The sequence below is a fragment of the Ursus arctos genome, unplaced genomic scaffold, assembly GCF_023065955.2.
Source record: "Ursus arctos isolate Adak ecotype North America unplaced genomic scaffold, UrsArc2.0 scaffold_21, whole genome shotgun sequence".
Classification (NCBI taxonomy): domain Eukaryota; kingdom Metazoa; phylum Chordata; class Mammalia; order Carnivora; family Ursidae; genus Ursus; species Ursus arctos.
In genome coordinates this window covers 7889228-7903180 of record NW_026622886.1, presented here as the reverse complement: position 1 = coordinate 7903180, position 13953 = coordinate 7889228, and the positions used below count along the sequence as shown (strand labels likewise).

Here is a 13953-nt window from a genome sequence, read left to right as displayed (position 1 = left end):
CAGTCTCAACGTTTACTGTATGATGATCTTGGGTAATTTCATATCTGTAGAATGGGGTTAATTCCATCTACTCCCAGAGCTACTGAGGGAGTGAAATTGAGTTAAACATGTGTACAGCCCTGCACTTAGAGGACTCATGCTGCATGTTCCTTTGTTCAAAGATTCTTCACCTATCCAACCCACTTAATCAACAGCCTCAGATTACCAACGCTTTTTGCAATCCAAAGCACAGACAGCCAGAGCTATGAGGGCTCTAAGAGTCAGCTAGTCCAACTCCCTCCTTCCCCTGTGATTGACAAATGCAGAAAACAAGGCTCAGAGAGGCACACCGACTTGCCCAAGAGCCCATATGTTCCTCAGCAGCAAAGCCTGACCCATAATACAGGGCAGCAGAAGCCAAGGGTCATACGAGACACAGAGAGAACACTTTGCAAGCTCTACTCTCCCTAAAGAAATTGGTAACTCTCCACACACAACTAAATTCTGAAAAATAAAAATGATAGAACTTTTTATTTATGTATTTTTTGGAGTGTTGAAAGAGGGAAGTGTTCCAAGCATCATAGCTTGTCTGTAAAATGCAGACTTTCTTGTATTACCTATGAAATGAAGGTCAGAGTTTCTTATCATCAGCCTTTTCCAGTTATTCTGTTCCCCTCTCCCCATCCCACCCCATTTCCACTTTTTTTTTTTTTTTTTTTAAATTTACACCTTGAGGCTGACGTGCTTGCATTAGGACCTCTTTGGGGAAGGTGAAAAGTTTCAGGTTGGGGCAATAATGCATGCCCCACTAAAAACACACCAGAAAACTGTCATAGCTAATCTATCCAATAATGCAAAAATAATCCTTCTCCCACCTTAGGAGCCCCAGCATGGGACAATTAGAAAAGCCAAATTCATTAAGGTGCACTGATAACTCAAGGGTCAGGAACCCAAAGGTCCCCTCAAAGGACACGATTAAAATCCCTGAGACCATTCAGGTGTTTCTGGAGAAACCTCAGCCCAGAGTCTACCAAGGGCTACTCGGCCGAGTGGGAGCACTGAAGAGAGAGTCCAGACAATATGAGGAGGGGCCTCGGTTATAGCTGGCTCCAGGGAGACACTCCTCACCTGAAACTCCCCTGTTGCCCAAGATTCCCGGAGCAAAGCATTTATCTACAGAAATCACCAAGAGCATGCCTGTTTATAGCTTCTGGTCAGCACACTCCCCGGCCAGTGTCTCCCAGAATTCAGAGGGCCCTAATCCAATCCTCACACCATACACTTGAGCAAACAGACCCAAAGAAGGAAACTGTCCTGCCCAAGCTCACACTGCATGCCAGGGCTATGGGATGGAGCCTATGCTTGACCTTCAGTCTAGAGCTGTTCCCTCTCTCTAGACCTCCAGTCTAGAGCTCCTCTCTGCTAGGCCCACTCCCTTTTCCAAAACCCTGGGCTCACCTCCCGGTTCTGAGGATCCCGCCAGGTTGAACAATGCTCAGAAGCAGGTGGCAGTTTAGCAATTCATCCAGTGGGACATTTGTAGGCCAGAGCAGCAAGGGCTATGCCCATCCCCAGTGGCAAGGAGAGACTGCCGCGTGGAACTTTGAAAGGGTTCTCTCTTCCCTAAATCCTGATCCTCCTCTTCCTCCTCCTCCTCCACTTCTCCCTCCTCCTCCTCTTCCTCTGTAGTACTACGGAGACATGTGCTCTGCTTGGGAGGAGGTAAAGAGGAAGAAGCAGCTGTTTATTGGAAGGAGAAGGGCAACAATCTGCTGAGCTGGGCTATACACTAACACCTAGCAGAAGAGGAATGGGGGAAAAATAGCTCTATCTGCTGCCACAGAATTATTAACCCTTGGGCTCCAGCTTTGCTCCTCACACAGCTGAAGCAGCGAGAGAAACAATACACTTAACCAATGGAGTGCCAGCCAAAGACATTACATCATCGGTCAGCACTGTCATTGGCTAATAATTCCTAGAAGGCAAAATTCTGCTTTTAGATGCTTAACCCTTTCATATTCATTACAGCAATGACTCAAGTATGTGGTCAAGCCAATGATCCCTGGACTTGCTTTTATCAGGATTATGTGGGCTGCTTTCTAAACATACAGAATGCTGTGCTGAATCCCGAACCATCAAAGACTTCAGAGGGAAGATGTGTATCTGTATTTTAAATAGCATACAGAGGGGCGCCTGGGTGGCTCAGTCGTTAAGCATCTGCCTTCGGCTCAGGGCGTGATCCCAGCGTTCTGGGATCGAGCCCCACATCAGGCTCCTCCACTGGAGCCTGCTTCTTCCTCTCCCACTCTCCCTGACTGTGTTCCCTCTCTCGCTGGCTGTTTCTCTCTCTGTCAAATAAATAAATAAAATCTTTAAAAAAATAAAATAAAATAAATAGCGTACAGAGTGTGAGGACTTCTAGTCTTTTCAGAAACTCTTCCTCTCCAAAAGATAAAAGAGATATCATTTTTCTGAGCATTTATTATGTACCTAATACTTTACTGTGTCATTTCATTAATTTCCTACATTAAGCAATGCACATTATTGGCTCCATTCCACAGGTATAAAAAGTAAGGTTCAGAGAGAATAAGTCAATTGCTCACGAGATGGAGCCTGGCTTTGAAAACCAGGCTGTTTGCACTCTATCTGGCTACCCCTCTGAGGCTCCCACTTGAAACCAAACTAAGCCACTTGTCTGCTTATTGCCTCCAGAGTTATAGAAAACACATAAAACCCTCTCAGTAAATTGGAAAATGCCAGTAACCTGTGAAGAACTGGGGAATGAAGAAAATGGCGAATTCCCATAGCAGGTGTTCAGGGATCATGAACCCTCCAGAGAATCATCTCTTTCTCAGGCTCCACCTTTCTGCTTCTGCCGAGAATCTCAGCTTAGCTGTCATTTTCTCCAGGAAGCCTCCTCCTCCTCCCAAACCTGGGGTAGATGCTCCTGCTTCAGGCTCCTAAGGTCCCCTGTATCAGTGGACTGCAGCTGCTTGTTTACTGCATAAACTCCACAAATAGAGCTGTTTCTACTTTCTCCACCAACATATGCCCAGCACAGTCCCTGCCACATGTGAGTACTCAGTTAGGAAGGGGAGAGGAGGAGGGGAGGGAAGGCCCTTGCTAAAGTTCTAAATGGCATCATGCTCAGATGGGAATGAATGGCAAAGCACTGGAAGCCAGAAGATGCACATGAACAAAGTGTCTGACCTTGGGCAAGTTCATGTGAGGGCCAGGGGAGGGGGGTTAGTTTCCTCATCCGAAAATGAAGACAACAGCACCTCCCTCACAGATAGGTATGAAGATCAAATTAAAGAATGATCCAGACTGTGATATGCTCCTTTACACTGTCTCTCCCTAGATCTCATCCATTTTGTTGGCTGACATCTAAGTGCTGACAACTCCCATATTTTTATCTCCAGCCCAGACCTTCCCCCAGGCTCCATGTGGATGTCTCACGGGTATCTCTAAGACAGCACGTGAATTCCACAACCTGCTCCCCACCCAGTCTCCTCCACTCTGTTAGTGGTGCTCCCGCCCATCCAATCTTTTTTTTTTTTTTTTTTTTTGGTAATTGAGATGAAATTCACAGAACATAAAATTAACCATTTTAAGTGTACAATTCAGTGGCATTTAGTACATTCATAATGTTGTGCAACTACCACCTCTATCTAGTTCTAAAACATTTTCATCAACTCAAAAGGGAACTGTTTACCCTTTAAGCAGTTATGCCTCATTTACCCTTTTTCCCCAAGTCCCTGGCAAACAGCAATCTGCTTTCTGTCTCTATGGATTTATCTACTCTAGACATTTTATATAAATGAAATCATACAACATGTGACCTTTTTTGTCTCTTCTTTCACTTAGCATGTTTTTGAGGTTCATTCACATTGTAGCATATAGGAGTACTTCACTCCTTTTTATGGCTGAGTAATATTCTACTGTCAGTATATACTACATTTTGTTTATCCATTCACCTGTTGATGGACATTTGGCATCCCCCCAATCTTAAACCATAAACCTACAGGTCACCCTTCATTCTTCCCTTTCCTCTATTCCCAACATTTAATGTATCAGCAAGCCCTTGTCCATATTACAACCAAATATAACTCTAATCCTTCTACTTTTCTCCAATACCACTGCTGTTCTGTACCCAAGACACCAACATCTCTCTCACCTAACTCTGAATTTGTGACAAAATCCCATTCCTCTCCCTCCTCCATTTTTCACTTGGTAGCTATATGAACCAGATCATCCATTAACTCTAGCAATATTTACTGAACGCTTTTCTTCATGGAGCTTGCCCTCCTAGAGGCATCACAGACAATGAACAAATATATGTTACAACCTTAAGTCATTATTAGACTTAAAATCCCTCAGTGACCTTTCACTGCACTTTGAATAAAATCCAAGCTCAGCATGGCCTTCAAGGACACATCTACTTCTCCAAATTCATCTCAGGCTGTTCCCCAATACACTGGGCTCCATTCCTTGATCCTTGAACAAGCTGCTCTCTCTGCCTCTTGATCTTGGCATTGCTTGGCACTGCTGGGTCCTTCTCATGCCTCAGATCTCAATATAAATATCACTCCTCAATATGACCTTCCCTAACTACTCTGTTAAGCAGATCCATGCCTCATTCATTTCACTCTTCAAGAAATCTGTGCTAATCACTGTGCTGGGATCTTGAGATAAAGCAATATGTGACCTCCTGAAGCCTTCAGTCTAGTGGGGAGGACCACCAACAAGGAAATAAATAAAATGAAGGAACAAGTACTATGATAGGAGAGTAAAAGGGAGGGGACCTGCCTTACACAGGATAGTCCAAGGGGCCTTTCTGAGGAGGTTATACTAAAGCTGAGGAATGAGAAAGTCAATTGGGAAAAGGGACTATAACTCTCTATCACTTCTTGGCTATGCAATGGGATATTCTATCTTTCAATGTTTGCTCCTGAAGAATCAAAGCATTTAATGTCTGTCTCTCCCCTGATAGGCTCCACTGCACTCCCAGGACCTAGGACAGCACCCTGCCATTTAGGAAGCACTCAATGCACATTGTTGAATTAATAATTGATAAATAAATTATTTAATCAAACCACCAATGAAATCACTTCATAGAGTGTAACAAATCATATTGTTTTGATTGCTGCTGTTGTTATTGCTATTATTTTATTGCAAAAGGACACATACTTTGTTGGGTTTTGGAAAAGACAGGGTTGACTATAAAACAAGAGTAAAAGTTCCCAACTCAGAACATTACTAGACAACTAGGAGAGAATGCATATAGATAACAGGCACTCAGTAATGGGAAATGGTAGTCATTGTGGCTATTATTATTATTAAAAGTCCTTTCCTCTAAAAAGCCTATTTACCCAACTCTAACTTCTCAATCCATTTTCAGATGCAGTCAAGAAGTTTAAAGGCGAGAGAAATGAACCCTTTTTAAATGCCTGTTCTGCACTGGATGCAGTGCCAACCAGTTTCTGTCAAGTTACATTTACTTCCCAAGGCCATCCTGCGAGGTGGCTGCTGTGGTACAACTCTCAATCCCCCTCCAAGCAAGGCACTCCTTACTCCAGTGTGCCCTGCTGCCAGGAGTGTTGGTTGAGTCCTTCTTCAGGAACTGTCTTGCTGAAGGGACAACCAAAGTTATGCCCCCCCAAGCCCCGCATCTACTAGCTGGTCAACATGGGGCTTCAAAGGCTTAGCCCCCATGCCTCAGGGGATCAAGTGAGGCTTCTTTTGCACTGCATCACAGGTCCACTTTTCCCTCTGCCCAGTCCTGTTTTCCTCACCTGTCACCCCCTTGGACAGTGAAACCACTCCCCCAAAGTCCCCCTATACACAAACCTCAGAATCTCTGAGCCTTTTTCCAGGGAACCCGACCTAATAAAGGTAGTTATGATATTTCCTTTTAAATCAGAAAACTGAAATTCAGAAAGGTTGATTACAACCCCCAGGCACATAGCTAAAGTGACTTTCTGATCTGACTCCCAAGTGACACCTTGCTTTTTAACTACAGCCTCTAACAGCTAAGACTGTGCCTCTGTAAGACAGAAAGAGAAGGGAACAGGTACCCTTCCCAATCCTCCAGGGTCCATCCCTGATGACAAGGTTGATGTCAAACAATGTAAAATGTAAGAAACAATGTAAAAATGGCCCACAGGTTGCAGAAGCAAGTGTCACGTGGGCGACATCTCCTGGCCCAAATCCATGCCCAGAGGCCAGGGAGCAGGGCTCCTGGGCCGTTAGGGCTGCCTTCTGGAACCAGAGTATTCACAGCCAAGTCTGAACAGCAACTACAACTTACCAGCTCTCTGCTGCTCCCGTCTCCATCCATTTTCCACAGAGCTGCCAGAGTGACCTGGTCACTGGCCAGAATTCCTCCACTGCACTCCATCCCAGGACAAAATTCGAGATAGTCTAAGGCTGCATTTTAAGGCCAGAGCGTGGTTTAGCCCCCTGCCATGCTGATAGCTCATTTTCCACCCCCAGTAAGCCCTGGTCCTACGTGATTACTTGCTGGACTTTTTCAGCTTCCTTACCCTCTCACAAGAAAAACCATCTGGAATTCCCGCTATCCCACCAGCCCTCCCCCTGCACCCCCTCTCCACCAGCTCTCGGCGGGGCTAACCCTACGACTCCTCCAGTCCCCACTCAGTGGTCACCTCCGCTCCGAAGCCCTCCCGGTTCCCTCACTCCCGCTCTCCACCTCGCGTCCCCTGTACTACAGTGTTCGGTAACTGTTCCTCCTACTGTCCTTCTTGGCCCCAAGATACCCTCCAAAGCCCATCTTCGTGCGCCAGGGCTCAGCACAGTGCCTGGCACACAACGGAGGGAGCCGGGTGAATGCTGAACAAACACACGGGGCGCGGTATCCAGGGCCAGTCTCCGCTCCGAGCTCGGCCAGGGAGCCGCTCGGAGACCTCCTCCTGCGCCTCAGGGCGGCTGGAAATAGGAAATGGCGTGACAAATCTGACTCCCTGCCCCAGGCCAACAGGTCCTGAGGGGTCTGAAGACCTGCGCCGAGCGGAGGTCCGGCCGGGAGCCAGCGTCCCGCGCCCCAGGCATTTCCCGCGCGGACCTGTCCGTCGCAGGGTCGGGCCCGGGCCGGGCTGGGGCAGCCTGTGGAGGGAGCGTGGCGCGGCGGCTCGTCGCCTCCCTCCCGGGCCCTCCGCGCGCCCGCATCTCGCGGGCACAGGGCCGGCGCGCCGGGGACGCGGCCGGGCGCGAGGACGCCACCAGCAGCCCCGTCTGAGGGGCCGAGGGCGGGAGGGGGCTCCCAGTTTCCGGAAACCCCACAAAGTCTACTTCGCGGCGGCGCTCCGCTTACCGTGCGAGCCGCCTGGAAACCGGCGCCCGGGGCGTGGGGGCGTGGGGAGGTGGGTTGCCTCAGCCGTGGCGCCCGCCTGCGGATGCGCTCCGGGTCCGCGAGCTCAGCCTCCGCACCCGACCGCGCTCGAGCGTCTCCCCTCAGCCGCCTGGCCTCCCCGCCGCGCCGGGCCGCCCCATTGGCTCGGGAAGCCAGGCCCCGCCCCCAGAGGCCCCGCCCCCGCCGCCCCTCCCCTCCCCTCCCCCCACCGCGCTCTTCACCTCTCCACGCGGGAAAGTTGCTCCCAGACTCTGAGCTCTAACCCGGGCTCAGGCAACTGAGTGCGGTGATCATACTCGTTCCCAAGAGCGTCTGGACGCCCCTTGGGGAGTGCGAAGAGTGCAGCGTCTTTGGAAGCCAGCTTTGAGAAAGTCACCTGACCTCCCAAGACTTCAGGAGGCGCCTCAGACAAACCCGGCCGCACCGTCGGCGCGCTTCTCAGGTAGTGTGGTGGGCACTCGGGGCCCGGGTGCAAAAGAAACAAGACGAAGTCTGTCGCCCTCCTGTAGTTTGCATGGGGTCGGGGTGGCGGCAGGTTAAATGCAGAGAAACAAAGAAGATAATGTCAGATTATTATGGGAGGGAAAGGTGATTTTAAATAAGGAAGGGAGTCAGGGAAGCTGTGAATAAAATGGTTTCCTGTGGCCACTTGAGGCGATAATTGATCTGAGAGTTGAAAGATAAAAGGGATTCCAAGGCTGGAGAAAGAGTATGGCCGGCAGGGGGCACCAGGTACGCGGTGGTTCTGCGGCCAGAACCGGACACTAGACTGGCCCAGAGCGCAGAGCAAGGGAAGGGTGCGCCAGGCTGGAGAGGTGGCTGGGCCGAATTCCCCAGAACCCGGTGGGCTACCCTGAAGAGCTTCGGTTTTTTGTAAGGACAAAAATAAGGCACTGAAGAGTTTTTTTGGGGGGGGGAGGCTATGCATGTTTAAAACACCACTCTTGCTCTTTGTGGGGAATCGATTTTGGAAGAGAAAGAATGACAAAGCAGGGAGACCAGTTAGGAGGTGTCTTAGTCTGCTCACGCTGCCATAACAAAATACCATAGACTGGTTGGCTTAAACAACAGAGATTTATTTCTTCATAGTTCTAGAGGTGAAGATCAAGGTGCCAGTGGGGCCTGTTTCTGACAAGAGCTCTCTTCCTGGCTTGTAGATGGCTGCCTTCTCCCTGTGTCCTGACGTGGCAGGGAGAAAGAAAGAGAGCAAGTTCTCTCGTGTCTTTTCGTATAAGAACACTAACCCCGTCATGAGGTCCCCACCCTCATGACATCATCCAAATCTAGTTACCCCCCAAAGGCTCCATCTCTAAAAGCCATGCCTTTGTGGGTTAGAGCTTCAACATATGAATGGGGGGGGGGGGCATAGTTCAGTGTGTAACAGGAGGATACTGCAGAAGCCCAGGCAAGAGACGATGGTGACTTAGACCAAGGTGGTGACAGCAGAGATGGGAAGAGTAGGCCAACTGAAATACATTTTTAGAGTATCACGGATAGGCTTGATGATGAATTGGATTTAGGGAATGAGGAAAACAGATGACGAAGAATGACTCCCAGGTGTTCAGCTCGAGTCACCCATGGGATAATGGTGCTATTACCCACATGGGAAGACTAGGAAAGAGCAGGTTGGAGGCAGAAGGAAATTAAAGGCTTCATCGTGAACATTCTAGAGACCCATAAGACAACTTACAACAACAGTGCCGGGTTCTCTTCAAATATACTGATTATATATATAATTCTCATAATACGTGTATGGTAGAAAAGTACTCTTACTGTCCCCATATCACGGATGAGGAAATGAGGGCACTGAAAGGTTTAAGCAACTTGCCCAAAGTGAGGGCTGGATGGCCAAGTGTAGAGCACAGTTGTGAGTCTGGGGCTAGAGATGTGCCCTGGGGAGTGTTCTGACCTGGAGCTGTATGAGACCACCTAGTGTGAGACAAGAGCCAAGGACTGAGCCCTTGGAAGTTTGTCTTCCAACATCTCTACTTACTGCAGGACACTTAGTAAGTGACCTCAGTCAATAGGAGGGAGTGACCCAACTAAAGTAACTAAAGGGCTAGCTCAGGAATCCTAAACTTTGGGGACAGGCAGTAATGTAACAAGTGAAGTTGGCAGAGTGTGATAGAACAGGGAGGGGTGGACATGGTGGCATACTGGGGTGTGCATAGCTGCCTTAGGGGGTAGCTTGTTACTCAGCGACAACTCATTTTTGCCATATAGCAGTCGGGACCTTGAGTTGCCAGATGATCTGATTTTTATTAAAGGGTCAGAAATTGAGATTGTGTTAAATCTCCAGGTTTTTACATGTTGGCAGTTAATTTTTAAAAATTTTGAAGGACTGTGTGAGCCAAGAATGTTGAGCAAAATCAAACCCATATACAGGCGGGATGTGCCCCTTTGGCTACTTTCCACCTCTGGATTAGGCAGTACCTCAGATCCTTCTTAAGTTTCTGTTCAGACCCAGATAATGACAGTAGTGGACATAAGAGGATCAAGGAAATAGTAACTCAGAAACCTAGCATAGTCTTTGATGGCATTAGGCTCGTCTCTGCCTCTACCCAGCTGGCATATCCTTTCTAAACTTCTGTTTCCCTACCTGTGAAATGAGGTCAGAGCAGAGCTCCCTAAGACGCCTCCCAACTTTAAGATTTGGGCTTATATGTAGTTTTCAAAAAAAAAAAAAACAACTATTGGCTTTCAAATGTGCACAGGAGAGTTGCTTGGAGAAAAATAGAATGGGTGTTCTTGTCTTGGTCTATAAATTCAAAAAGCTTCACTAGTATCAGTTTTAAACAAAGAAAAGAGGGAACAGGGAGTGGGATAGAAGTGTAGATGAAAAACCAGGCAAATTATGGCATGGAAAATTATTTTTTTATTGCACTATGAATAAGAAAAGAAAAGGCAGTTAGGTGCTGAAGTGCTTAATGGTTTCTATTGAAAATTCAGTGTATCATAGCCAGTTCTCTGTATTTATCACCAAGGGTTTTGCAGTAATGAGATTCTCCCATCATGTATTGGAGGTCAGCTGCATTCCAACATTATTTATTCTTATGTGCTGAGCTTATGTAATAAAGAGTCTGAAATCAGATAATGACTCTCCATCGTCAATCCCTTTGTCCCCACCTGAGATATTGTTTAAAGCAGGAGAAACAGCTTCTGACTTTAAAAATTGCTGGGTTTTGTGTAAGAGAGTGAATGTGGGGTTGGAAACCAGAACACTTGACACACAGTCATTGAACAACCTCTCTGAACCTTCTTCATCAATGAAATGAGAGCTGGGCCAAAGGTGGCTTCCTGGAAGATATTTGCATTTATACCTCCACATCTCTTTGGGGGAGTTTTTCATTGTGTGGGGACCTGGCAATTCCCAGGGCCAGATCCTTCCACAATTTGCTTTCTCCCAGTCCCCAAAAATACTTGAGGTAGGGATGTCACTTAAGTTGGGCCAATTAGATGCTCACTCCTGGGACTTTGTCTCTCCAGAAAATGGCGAGGATGGAGAGACAGAGATTGGCCGTGAGATTGATCAGACTGATGATGGCAGCAGCATTAGCATCCTAAAGAGGCTGGACCAGTAGTTGCTCCTTGGTCATGAATCTTATTGGCCAACCTCCAGATTCCTTTGATTTCTGCCTGTTTCCCAAGCTTGATCCTTCATGCTATCCTGTCCCCCATCCAATTTTATTTTGTGAATGTTCCATCTCTGTTAAATCCCCTTCTCGTGTTAATACCCTACATTATTTCTCTCTCTTTTAACCAAGAATCCTGATGGGTCCAGGAGGGAAAGAAACATGTTACGTCATAGGATCCTTTCTCTGGGGAACAATTCAGCTCAGGAATTTGCATACATATGGATGCACCCACAGTGACAGGTGTACACATTGTCTCACCACTCACTAAGAAATCCAACCCCACAGGATGGTGGCGGTGGTGGTGGTTAAAAAAGATATTTATTTTTGATAAGAACCCACATCTGCTATTCTTATCTGATCTAAAAAAAAAAGTGAGCAAGTCCTCATAATAACAAAACAACTGTAGAAATAAGCCCCCTTATATGTAAATTTTATAGTTTGCAATGTCCCTCATTTCATGTGCCCTCCTGTGAGGTAGGCAGATTAGATAGTATTCATTAGAGTAATAATGCTATCATTTATTGAACATGTTTTGTGTACCAGGCACTGTGCTAAGTACTTTACATACCCATGGACCAACAACTCTGTTAAGGAGATATTATCTCCATTTCATAGGGAAAGAAACAGACTTGCACAAAGTCACTTAGCACATAGTTGAGGTGAGAACTCAAAACGCTGTCTGACAATGAAGGCCATTGTGTGTGTGTGTGTGTGTGTGTGTGTGTGTGTACTTTTAACACACACAGGTTGTTATTGTGTAACACAGCTAGTGAGTGACAGAGCTGCAGCTGGAAACCCAGGTCCCAGGTCAGGAAAGTTCCACTCTATTCAGCTATGGCTTGTTCATACTTGCCAACAAGGGCAGAGTTAATTTTGTTATCCATCCATAGCGATATTTTTTTTTTAAGATTTTATTTATTTATGTTAGAGAGGGAGTATGTGCCCATGCACACGCATGTGCGCCAGCAGGGGGAGGGGCAGAGGGAGAGGTAGAGAGAGAATCCCAAGCAGGCTGTGGCACTGAGTGGAAGCCCAAGGTGGGGCTGGATCTCATGACCCTGGGATCATGACCTGAACTGAAACCAAGAGTTGGGCACTTAACTGACTGTGCCACCCAGGAGCCCCATGGTGAGTTTTTTAAGATGACAAGAAAGATCTTTCAGTATTTCCTCCTCTCTACCTATCAGGATGCCTAAAATCTGCACAAAGATGAATTGCTATAATTAAAGATTGATTGGGGGTACAAAATTCAAATAAGCCTGTGAGAGTTAAAAAGCAAAGGCTTATCACATGCAGGAGTAGAAGGGCTCTGGAGTCTCTCCAAAGAGAGTTGATGTAGTAATCATTTCTCTATGTATATGAAAATAATCATGTTGTATGCCTTAAATAGGTACAATTTTTATTTTAAAGTATATTAATTAAAAAGCATAAAAATACATTCAACTTATAAAAAGTAAAAAAGGTAACAGTGAGAACTTTTCGAATTTCTCCTGTTTTCTCTTTGGATTAAAAAATATCTCAGGAAGATGGGGAGGTGAGATATGGAATAAAAGCAAATCTGAAAATATTAATGTACTCCCTGACATGAGGCAATTTATTTTATCTCTGAGCCCTAGTAACATGAGGGGAGGGTTTAGAAGGTCCTAACATCTACAGTTCTTTTCTAGAATCCCTAGGTAAAAGCTCAGAGGGGGAATGGCATGGTCTGGAGCTGAGACGAATTCTGAGCTAAAGATTTTGAGTGGTTTTATGGTTGCTTGTTTGTAACACAGAGCATTTTTGCTGAGGTTGCAAAAGATTGTCATGGCAACCAGAAAAATAAATTTCCAAATCCCCGGAGTCCCCCTTAAGGGGAGGCAGATGTCAGTGGGTGTTCCTTTGTAATTAAGGGTGCTTGAAGGTTTTAGCTGATCAGTCACTTTCAAGATAATGTTCTAATACATCTGCCTTCACGACTTACCAGGAAGCAGCTTCACTGAGGCAGAAAGAAGACCTGCTCTGGTGGGATGGGCCATGAAAATACCTAGGCAGTGCACACCGCTGGTATATGTTTTGGTATCTATTTTCACCAGTAGGTATGTATTTTGTCAGCATCCCAGGTGACATCATTGTATAGTCAAGGTTGAGCACGGCTGAGCTGATTTTGAGACCCAGGCCCACAGCTTCCTGTCTGGCTGTGAGGTCCTGGGCTGGCCTCTTCACTTCTCCAAGCTTTGGGTGCTTCAGCCATAAAATAAGGTATTATAACTAGCTGTGTAGGACTGTTGTGAAGCTTAACCATGGAAGTGCCTGGCCATTACTTCAATAGTAGTTGCATTTGACTTAGGACCAGCATGGGACTGGGAAACCCACTTTTTTGGGGGGATTAAAAGCTCCTTGCTTTCCAGTTCCACCACTTTGAGTGTCTGGAGTCTGTCAGCACAGGAACACAACAAAGAAGCTACCCCTTCCATGTAATTTTCCTTCCTTCCTAAACCCCACATAATAATGACTCTGTATAGGTTGGCCTCTATATAGACCCCCATCATTTCAGCCAAGCTCAATCGCCAGAGGACTAGCCAGGCAGGATGGAGAATGGATTTTTTTTTCCTTCGACAACATGGAGAGCCAATAACTGTAGCTGTTGAGAACATGAAAGTTGGAACTAGACTGTGTTTGAATCCTTGCTCTGCTACTTCTTAGATTTTGACTCTGGGCAAGCTGTTTGCCTAGGCTCCTTATCTACACAAAGAGGGTGATAAGTTTACCTTCAGGATTTGCAAGAGGGTGAAATCTATTAAAACATATAAACTTAGGGCAGTACCTGGCGCATAATAAGTGCTCTTCAAGTGTTCCCCATTTTATTTGCTTTGAAATGATCAAATCCAAGATTTCCCCAAAATGAACCACATAAATCTCATCATTTAGAGCTCAGGCAATGAGCAGACCCCTTGATCCCTGGGTTATGAGGGAGTGTGACCCCAGAGG

At 46.5% G+C, this 13953-nt stretch overlaps 1 protein-coding gene and 1 long non-coding RNA gene across 2 annotated transcripts in view; one reads left to right on the top strand and one right to left on the bottom strand.

The window, feature by feature from the left end:
* Window positions 1-7417, bottom strand: part of SYN3 (synapsin III) — a 452237-nt gene extending 444820 nt beyond the window's left edge. The window contains exon 1 of the mRNA XM_044384458.3: window positions 7313-7417. The gene's annotated coding sequence lies outside the window, so the exon portion shown is untranslated. The remainder of the gene's footprint in view (window positions 1-7312) is intronic.
* Window positions 7418-7608: 191 nt separating this feature from the next.
* The window catches only part of LOC125282643 (uncharacterized), a 104385-nt gene continuing 98040 nt past the window's right edge, over window positions 7609-13953 (top strand). Inside the window, exon 1 of the long non-coding RNA XR_007189764.2 lies at window positions 7609-7793. This is a non-coding gene — a long non-coding RNA (uncharacterized LOC125282643). The remainder of the gene's footprint in view (window positions 7794-13953) is intronic.